General features: G+C 59.7%; 1 long non-coding RNA gene across 1 annotated transcript; it reads right to left on the minus strand.

Annotated features, from left to right (window-relative positions):
• Window positions 1–1,814: 1,814 nt before the first annotated feature.
• Window positions 1,815–4,790, minus strand: LOC137863644 (uncharacterized). The gene is made up of 2 exons (XR_011101016.1): window positions 2,413–4,790; window positions 1,815–2,098 (listed from the first exon to the last, which is right to left on the minus strand). It is a non-coding gene; the product is annotated as an uncharacterized lncRNA (long non-coding RNA).
• Between the last annotated feature and the right edge of the window lie 4,805 nt (window positions 4,791–9,595).

A 9,595-nucleotide genomic window follows, 5' to 3' on the forward strand; every position in this document is an offset into this window, starting at 1 on the left:
ACAGCGCTCCTGGCTCCCTCCGAAACGTGGTAACAGCCTCATCCAGGGCAGGAGCGAGATTTCTGCTTCCCCACAATAGCTGAACCCGGGCCAGCGTGCGTTCCCTCGGGCCTTCTTCCACCCCATTATCCCCCAAACGTGCCAGGACAGTGGTGCGTAAGGCCAAGCCTGGATGTTTCCTCCCCGCCTGCCTCCTCCCCTCCCATCCCCCCGGCCTGTCTTGTCTGCATCCGATGCTCGGCGAGTATTAATAGAGCTGCAACGTCTGACGTCTCGGAGGAAGCTCCTGTTGGGGGAAAAGCTGCTCCCAGCTCTGGCACCATCTCCTCCCGCAGCAACCAAGGGCTCCGACGTCCCCCCGGCACGGGACCTCTGCTTGACAGGGCTCCCGAATTCCGGCCTGAATTATAGATCCCCATGCACCGGGTCCGTATATTTAAGCATTTAATGGGGTTTTACGCAGGCTATTTTTACAACTTTAATGCACTTAGCACTAATTTGGGGAAGTTTAATGCAAAACACATAAATGTTGGATGGGAGACGGCCGAGGTGTTTTACAGCCGCTGGGAATTGCACGAAGTATGTGGGGCTCATTTTGACTTCTGATATCACTCAGCACAAAATTACCTTTGGCTGGCCGGGTGCCAGGGAGCCGCGGGCTGCGGCTGGCAGGCGTGATGTATTGCAATGTCACTCTCGGAGCGGTGACCGTGGCCATATATAAACCCCAGACCCCGGCGAGGGCTCAAAGCCCCGCTAATGCCTTCCCTAATCTGGCAGGATCAAATTTGCCCGATGCGCTCGGAGCCGCTCAGACTTACATCCTCTGGTTTGTGTGGTTGCCTTATGATGTGTTGTGGGGGAAGCGGAGACGTTTCTGGTGCAAAGCAAGCAGCCCGCGGCGTGGGGTGGCTGCAGGAGAGCGGGGCAGGGGCTGGCAGAGCCGGGAGGCAGCTGAGCCAGCACCATGTCCCTGCCCCTTGCTTCATGCCTCTGCCTCACCACAAGCCAATTCTTCTCCATCTTACGGTCTGAGGGGCAGAGGAGGCCGTTTTCTTCATTTGGCCTCTGCCTGGTGGTTTGTCTGCCATGGGGTGAGGTCAGGGATGGCTTCTCTGTCAGCACCGAAACGAGGAGGCAGGCACGCCTAAGCTGATTTCACCAAGAGCTCCGGGTGAGAGCTACCGAGAGGGCACCTGAGAGCCAGAGGCAGGAGAAGGGACCAGGCTCAGAGCCTCAGGAAGAGTTTGGAGGACTTTGCTTAAAAGTCGCTGGCTCTTTTGATGGAGGGATTTGGCCGTGGGTTTGAGTGAGGCTTCACAGCCTTACTCACCACCTCTGAAATCTCCCTCATTAAAACCATCGCAGCGCCAGCGCCTGGGGAAGCTGCACAGGAAAGCCAGTGGCAAAGGAGACGGCTTGCAGAGAGGCTATAAAGCAATTCCCCTGCTCGTGAAGAGAATTAAGCAATGCTTTTCCTCCCTCCCCTTCCTGCAGCGGTGCTGAGCAGGAGGGCAGGGTGCGCAGCTGGCATGGGGCTGGGCTGGGAGGAGTGGGTGGCGTGGGGCTGGGAATGGGGCTGGGAATGGGGTTGGGAGCAGGGATGGGAGCAGGGATGGGAGCAGGGATGGGATCAGCCCCCCTGCCCTGCTCCCCCTGGCACAGGAGGGCAGATTTGCCCCCTGCCTGCACCAGCAGCCTGGCTCCCGGTGCTGTTGGGCTGTGGAAACAGCCGCCCGGTCTGCCCCGAGCGCCAGCAATTAGCAGGATAAATAACAAGTATTACAAAGGGAGAAATTAGACACACAGAAAGATTGGTTCCTCGGTTAGCGCTTTAATTTAGCAAATGAGCTGCTTGTCCCCGGGATGAGCCGACCTTCCCTTCCCCAGCTAATCCCCAGGAAGCTGTGACGGCTGCAGGAAGTTTTTGTGCTCTTCCCTTCCCAGCCTCACTCATCCAGAGGGAGAAAAGTCCCCTCTTTTCCTAGCCTTGGCCTTGAGGTAGCTGCCTCGAGTGGGCTGAGCAGACACCAAGCCCTAACTAACCAGGTCATGTCCATTAGGTTCAGAGGGCTGCTCCCAGGCCTCAGGAGACAGGCTGAGATAAAAACACGAAGTGCTTTATGCAGGACCAGCAGCAAAGCCACCCTGGTCACTTGGGCATGGACTCGCAGCCCCGTGCTTGATCTGGGAAGGCACGGCAGCTCAGGGGCTGCAGCAGCCCAAATATTGGCAGCTCTGCCACTTGGGAGGGGGGATGGGATGGGATGGGATGGGATGGGATGGGATGGGATGGGATGGGATGGGGATGGGGATGGGGATGGGATGGGATGGGATGGGATGGGATGGGATGGGATGGGATGGGATGGGATGGGATGGGATGGGATGGGATGGGATGGGGTGACACAGCACCTCATGGGTTGTGTAGCTCACAGCACCTCTGCGTCTCCATGATCTATTGCAGGAGGTGTCCATCGAGTGCCCGGGTATGTGCGCCGCTCCCCACACTGCAGCTTCCCCACCTTCCTTTCTGCTCCAGGCTGAACCCGCTGCTTTATCACAGCAGGCCAAAGGGCACCTCAGGCCCACATCTCAGGCTTGGCAGCGGTGATCTGCTGTCCCCACACAGCCTGGTTAATCGAGTTATTCTATAACTAAACAGCTTATCTATTCCTGGAGGGCAGCCAGCGACTTGTGCTTCCTCAGCACACATCCCCGGGCACGAGACGGGCCATAGACTGTGCAGTGACCCCAGCAGCACGACTTGTCTGAGCGATCCTGGCACTGATTTTTATCCCAGACGCTTGTCCAGGCGGGGCAGCTGCCCTGTTCCCGGGTGGCTGTGCCAAATTCCTGCCGAGCAGCCGACCTCCCCGGGCACGGGGTCTGCTGCTGGGGCAAACACCGCTTCTCCTTGGGGGGGAGAGGATTTTACATCCTCTGCAACAGGGTGATCTCCCTGGGGAGATACTCTCCCTCTTGGTCCTGGAAATCCTTTATTTTTTTGCCTCTTCTTCCCTTTAACTCCTTAAAGAGCACCCCAAAATGAAATTACAATAAACCTATAATCCCAGGAGAGCCCCAAGGGGCTGTGTGGCTGCAGGGGGGTCAGAGGGAACACCGACCCATTCCTGAGACACCCGATGGTGGTGGTGCAGACCTGAAGGGTGCATGGAGAGACCTGGGGGAGGAGGACAAGCTGTGCCACCCCTCAGACCACCCCTGCCCACCGCTGCCATGTGTCCCACGCACAGCCCCACGCGTGGGGCACCGCGCACGTGTACGAGGCCATGAGGGCTCTGCAGGCCTCCTGCCCTGCCTTGGCACCTCCCGAGCAAACCCCTCTCTTCCCAGGGAGCTGCTGCTGGAGGGGAGGAGGTTAACACGGTGCCTTGCCCTTCCTGCCCGGCTGACTCAGTGGCCGGACCTGCTGCACCGAGCGCCGCGCGGGCAGGCACACGCACGCAGCCTGCACGCAGACAAGGATCAAGCAGAAGCAAAGTTCGTGGCGATACGCCCCCGCGCACGGGGGCTGCGATGGCACGGAGAAGCCCTGCAGCCTCCGAGCTATTTATCCTTGCCGTCCCTGCTCCCTCGCCGCCTTGTTATTAGGTGTCTGCTCTGGGGCTGGCAAAGTAATCAGTGTTCCCTGTCTCGTGTCACCGAGCCGCGGCTGGCTGCGGGCTGCCCTGCTGTCACCTGCTCCCTCTCCAGCCTAATGCACCCATCAGTCACCGGCCCCAGGGAGCCGGGAGGAAGGCAGCCAGGGCCCCCTCCTGCTGCTCTGCCAGACGGTGAGGATGGGACATGGGGCAGGGACACGGGTCGGTCCTGCCCCAGCCCTGTCCCCTGGGACGTGGCATCCACCAGGCTGTCGGGGTGAGGATCTGAGGGCAGTACAGGTGCCCTGGGGCTCACACGGGCTGTGCCTCCCCTACAAATGGGGGCTGACATCATGGGGGGTCCTGCTCCACCAGTCCTCACCCCCTCTGGGACCCCACCACCACTTGGGGACATGAGGGTGCTGCAGACATGCACCCGGTGATCCCCGTGCCAAGTACCAGCAATGCAGACACCCCCGGGGCCCAGGTGGATGGCAGGCAGCTATTTCTCTCTGTGTCTGAGCTGAATCTTCAAGCAGGCACTGGTCCGGGGATGCTGTCAGCTTGGCCCCTGCTCTGTGGGTCCACAGTTTTGGGGGAAGCAGGGGATCAATTCCAGCAGAGCCGGTGATGCTGGTGGCCAGCAGCGAGGGGCTCAGTGACAGCTCCTGCTCCGCATCGCTCCAGCCTTCCCATGCCACCTGCATATGAATGAAGGGAAAATAGGACATCAATTACTCCGGTCAGAGATGGAAATGGTATTTCAGACGGGCTGGGAGGGCCCCTGGGTGCCGGCTGGACACAGCTCTAAGCGCTGGGTAGCACAGGAGAGCAAAATGCTAATTGAAAGGGCCCAGACTGACAGCCCCCAGTCCCGAGCTGCTGCCTGGGAGAGGAGCAGGTAAAAGCGCTGTGATGGCAAGGGAAAGGCCACCCAGCTGCCTCTGCCACGCTGTCCCCAGGCCCTGGGGTTGGGGGCACGCTGCAGGGAGCCCCCCCATCCCTCTGGGGTGATCCCCCCAGGAGTGGGGTCAGGGCCAGCCCAGGAGGAGCGACAGGACAATGGGTGCAGGACGTGACACCGCAACCCCGGTACTGCTGGGTCTGAAAACATTGCCCTCTAATAAATGGGGAAATTATCTTTAAAAGAATCCTCTTGGCAAGGTTGGAAGTGGGTTTTGAAGTGGTCAGAGCATTTTGTTTTGACTTCGCTGTTCCAGCTAACAATAAAAATGATGGAATTCCAATGAAATTCCTGGACCTCGTAGTATGTTTTCATAATTATTCACAAAACATGTTGATGAAACAGATACATTTCCAAAAAAGCCGCTCTAAAATGTGGGATCAGCGTTCCCTGATGACAGCTCTTCCTTGGAAAGATTTGGGTCAGCTCACAGAAATGCCTGTACTGCTCAGCCAGCTGGGCTGGGCTCGTGCCCCCTGCACCCCTCGCTCATCTTTCCCCTATTCCTGGCTTTTAGGGGCAGGGGCAGAGTTGTCCCAGCCCCGAGGGCACTGTCCCGTCCTGCTGCTCTGCACCGGGGGAGGAAACGCTGGAGAAGCTGGCACTAAGGGTGGCAGCAGGAGGCTCTGGGGCCATTCCCGGGACGGCAGCCCTCGCCTTGCCCAGCCGTGCGTGTTGGGGCTGCCTCGGCGAGGAGCGTGCCTGCCTCTTTGAAATCCCACAGAGCCTTGCCTCAGCTTGCAGGCAGCCGGCGGCCGGGAGCCTCCTGGGGCCGTGCCTGCGCAGGCTGGGGCAGGATCCCCGCTTGCAGTGGCCAGGCGAGGCGGGGGCAGGAGGGATGACCCCCCCCTTGCTGCGATGCCCTGAGCTGGGCTGCTTGGCCTCAGATATCCACCAGATCCATGGGTCGGTGAGCTCAGATGGGATTTGGGACCCCCCATTCCCTGCAGGTTGCTTGGATGGGGACAGGCGCAGCTTAGATTTGGCTGGTGGCACCCGCTGCCCGTGCTGTGCCAAGGCAGGGATGGTGCTGAGCTCTGGGACGGGGCTGGACAGAGTCCTGGCCTCTCCTTGCCCCCTAAAAATGCCAGGGGAAGCCTTGCCTGTGGCTTGGAGAGGTGTGTGGGTCCGTGCGGAGCTCTCCTGATGGCACGGACAGGGAGACACGTCCCAAACGCAGCCTGCTCCTCCTGGAGGGCAGGGGAAGGGCCAGGGTGACGGTAACCAGGCTCCTGTTTGTTTGGTGCGGTGCCCACGCGGGATGGGAGAAGGATGTGAGCTGACACGGGGATTACGGAGTATCTGCTCGCCGTTTCCCACACCAAATACACCCTTCCAGCTAACAACGGCTCTCGATGACTTCTTGCACCTTGGATACGCAACACACAGAAACAAGATTACGGTCACGGGGCGGGGACTGGAAAGGAAAACTCGGTCATGAAGTGGCTTGAATGGCACCACGAGTGTGGGATGTTCTGCGTGCCACCGTGGGGTGAGGAGGGCAGCGCTCAGCGTTCGGGAGAAGCTGCACCCAGAGCGTTTCACCTCTGTGCTGGCTGCCGGGGCCCTCAGCAGCCCCAGGAGGAGGGGAGCACCCAGCAGGACGTGGATGTGCTTCGTGCCAGCCCCCATGGGGATATTTGGGAAGGATGCACATGATGGTTTGGTGGGGCTGGTGCAGAGGCTCAGTGTCCCCAGCCCCACAGGTACTGCTTGTCCGACACCCCTCAGCATTGGGATGTTGGGGGCAGCACCAAGGATGTGCCCAAACCTCAGCCCAGGAGAGTTTCCAGCCAGAGGGAGCATTTCCAGCTCGGCCTCCTTGGGGTCCCTCGTGCCAAACTCCGTCCCACGTCACACGGAGCCCTTCTTCTCCTCTCTCTGGCTCCACGAGCAGTTTCCCTGCCCCATACCAGCACCACGGGCTGTGCTCAGAGCTGGCCGGTGCCGTGCAAGGGCTGGCGGCCAGGAGCAGGCGCTGGCATGGGGAGCCAGGGCACCTCACCTCCGGTGATTAATTATCCCCCGAGCCTGCTGACTCCTTCACCTCCAGACATAATTCAAAGTCTTGAAAAAAAAAAATCAGTGTTTTTCTTCTCCCTGTACCATTTAATTAGTTACACATGTCCCCAGGACTGTATTTTTTTTTGTGGTGCACTCAGAAAATTAGCAGGAAGCGGTGATAAGATTTCCTCATTACCTGCTGCTCTCTGTCCAGAGCTGCTCGTCCCCTGGTCAGGGGGACCTGGCTGTCCCCAGGGGGACACAGCTGGGTCTGCCTGCTTGGGGGTCACTGCTCAGGGGCTGCTGCCTCCCCTGTTGCACGGAGGGAACCAGAGGGCACCACTGCCACCCCTGGGTGCCTGCTGGCAGTGACACTGGTGCCCCATCGGCCCCGCAGTGCCCGCTGGCAGGGCAGCTGCTCCTGCACAGACCCGGCCCCACACCCCGGATCCTGGCCACAGATTTTGGAGCCAGCCCAGCTGTGCTTGCTCAGGGTATTCTGCTCTTTGCCAGCGCTCTGAACGCCGTGGTTCCCGTCCAAAAAACACAAGACAAAATACAAACAGGGGGGAAGCGCAGGCTGCCTCGCAGCCCTGTCACCAGGGTGGGTGCCGTGAATTCCTCCAGAGGGAAGTCTCTGTTTGGAGCTTTCCTTGCAGAGCATAAAGGAAGGAATCCGGCCTGTCAGGATGAGGGGTTAGCAAAGTCCCAGCGAGGAAATATTTGCTTTAAAGGAGGAGATCAAAGTCCTCCAGCCTGGTTCTCCTCCCTGCTGCCACCGATGGGGCCAGCACGTGCCAAGTGTCCCACGTGCTGCCGCTGGCACTCAGGGCAGGGGACGGCAGGGTGGTCCCCTGCTGCTGCATGCTGCCAGCCTGTGCTGGGACCCCCACACCTTGGGAGAGGTGACCCTGCTCTGCTGTCCTCTCTGGGGGGTCCCAGCCCTGCTGCTGGGTCTCGGTGGGAGATGTTCCTCAAGCTCACGGCTGCATCTGCTGCCTCGAGCCATCACCAAACCCATGCTCACCCAGCCTGCCATGCCAGGGGTGGATGAACCCCAACAGGGTGCCCAGGTCCTCTGGATCCCTCTGTGCCCAAGGGGATGTGGTGGGTAACAGGGCATTTAGGGAGCAGTTGGGATATAGGGTCTTTTAAAAATAAAAAGGAAATGAAGCACCCCAACAGCTTGCTGTTGCCCAGTCCTGTGCATGGTGGAGCTGCTTCGGGAAGGGAGCAGGAACAGGAGGGGGAGAGAGGCTTGCATGAAGTGGGGATTTATGGTCAGCAGCGACAAGTGCGATGGGCTTGCAGAGACCTCCGGGTTTTATGAGCAATGCTTTAGAGCTGACTGGCTGCTTAAATAAGTCTGTGCTAATCCCTGGCACAGTGTATCCAGCTCAAATTGGAAAAGAAGAAGGGTGAGCGGGAAGACAGGGGGAAAATGGGAGCATAAAACATGTTTTACATCGTGTCAGAGGAGTATGTAATTTATGGCAATATTCTGTTGAACAAACACCGGAGGCACCCAGCACGGAGGGGGTGGCGTGGGAGGAGGATCGGAGCTGGCTGAGGGCTCTCGCCCGGGTCCAAAGGGACGGGCACGGTGCAGGGCGGTGTGGGTGCACCCGGAGCTGCCACGGCTGCGGTGCTGGGACAGGGACAGGGGACAGCTGGTGGCACCGTGCCCACAGCCGGGCAGCACCGGAGGAGATTTCCCTGCAGGCTCTTCCTGATTATCACCCTCCTGCTTGACTCTGCATTTTTGGGGGCAAAAAAAGGCAGAGAAAGAGGGCCAGGGAACCCACTGTCACCGGGACACAGTGCTGTCACTGCAGGGCACACGGGATGCAGCACCAGGGGGTCCTCATGGCTGCTCCCATTCAGCTGCCCATGGCAGGGGACCCCACACGTCCCGACACCACCAGGGATCGCCGTGCTGATGGGTTGCTGCGGGGCTCCCAGGAGCCAGGGTTCCTGCAGAAAGGGGTCTTCCTTCTCCATCCTCTTCTCCATCAGCATTGCTGGAGCAAGGGTGGGGTGGATGTGGGGCCCTGCCTGGTTAGAAGAAGAGCATCCCTGGCAGGATAGCGAGCCGGTGAGGCTGTGCCCCCCGAGGGGTGAGGGCTGCCCAGTGCTGGCCTCCCCCGGGTGCTTGCTGCCATGGTGCCAACATCTCCAATCTCCATAACCTCTCCCCATGCCCCCTTTCCTGGTGGTTCTGCACGAAGCACAGTTGAGGAGATGCCCTTTTCTCAGCTCCTCCAGCAGAAGTCCTGCTCCCCTGGGCCAGTCCTGGTGTCCCCATCAGCCCAGCCGTGGAGCTGCCAGCCCAGCAGGACATGGGGCCAAGGAGCCAGCCCCTGGCTGGGGATGGAAGATCCGTGTTGTGGCTTCCTGCCTTGAGAAATGTTTGCTTTCACTCACCAAGGTCTCTCGCCTGGCTCCTGCACGGCAGCCCGGCAGCCTGAGGCTACCAGGAAATTTATTAGACTTGTAAAACTTCAGGGCTCAAATCTAATTGTCTCCATCTCCCCCAGATCCCTGGAGGGAAGCTCTTTGATTTAAACCCCAATTCCAAACTGAGCCAGCGCGTCAGCACTCGGCGCTCCAAGTCAATGAGCAATTTGTGCGAGGGCCAAAGGATAATTACAGCCCCTTCGTTTGGGGGTCGGGCACCCAGGGAGCAGCTCGTGCCCGGACAGGGGTACCCCGCTCGCTCGAGCCCCTCGTGCCCATCTCCCTGAAATTCCCCTCTTGGGGAAGGGCTCAGAGGGACGCTGGTCAGGGTGGCAGCAAGGGGCAGAAACGTGGTGCTGGCTCTGCAGAGACACCCTGGAGGTGAACAACAGCCCAGGACGTGGGCTCTGCTCACATGGCTGCAAGCCCCGGAACTTGCAGAGGATCACAGAAAGGAGTTTAATGGGAGAGAAGTTGCTTTAATCTCACAAGGGCTTGCAGCTGAGCCGGGCTTTGCGTGGCGATACAAAGCAGCACCTGCTGGGTGGGAGGCGCAGAGGTGGCCAAG

The sequence above is a fragment of the Anas acuta genome, chromosome 13 (genome assembly GCF_963932015.1).
Source record: "Anas acuta chromosome 13, bAnaAcu1.1, whole genome shotgun sequence".
NCBI lineage: Eukaryota > Metazoa > Chordata > Aves > Anseriformes > Anatidae > Anas > Anas acuta.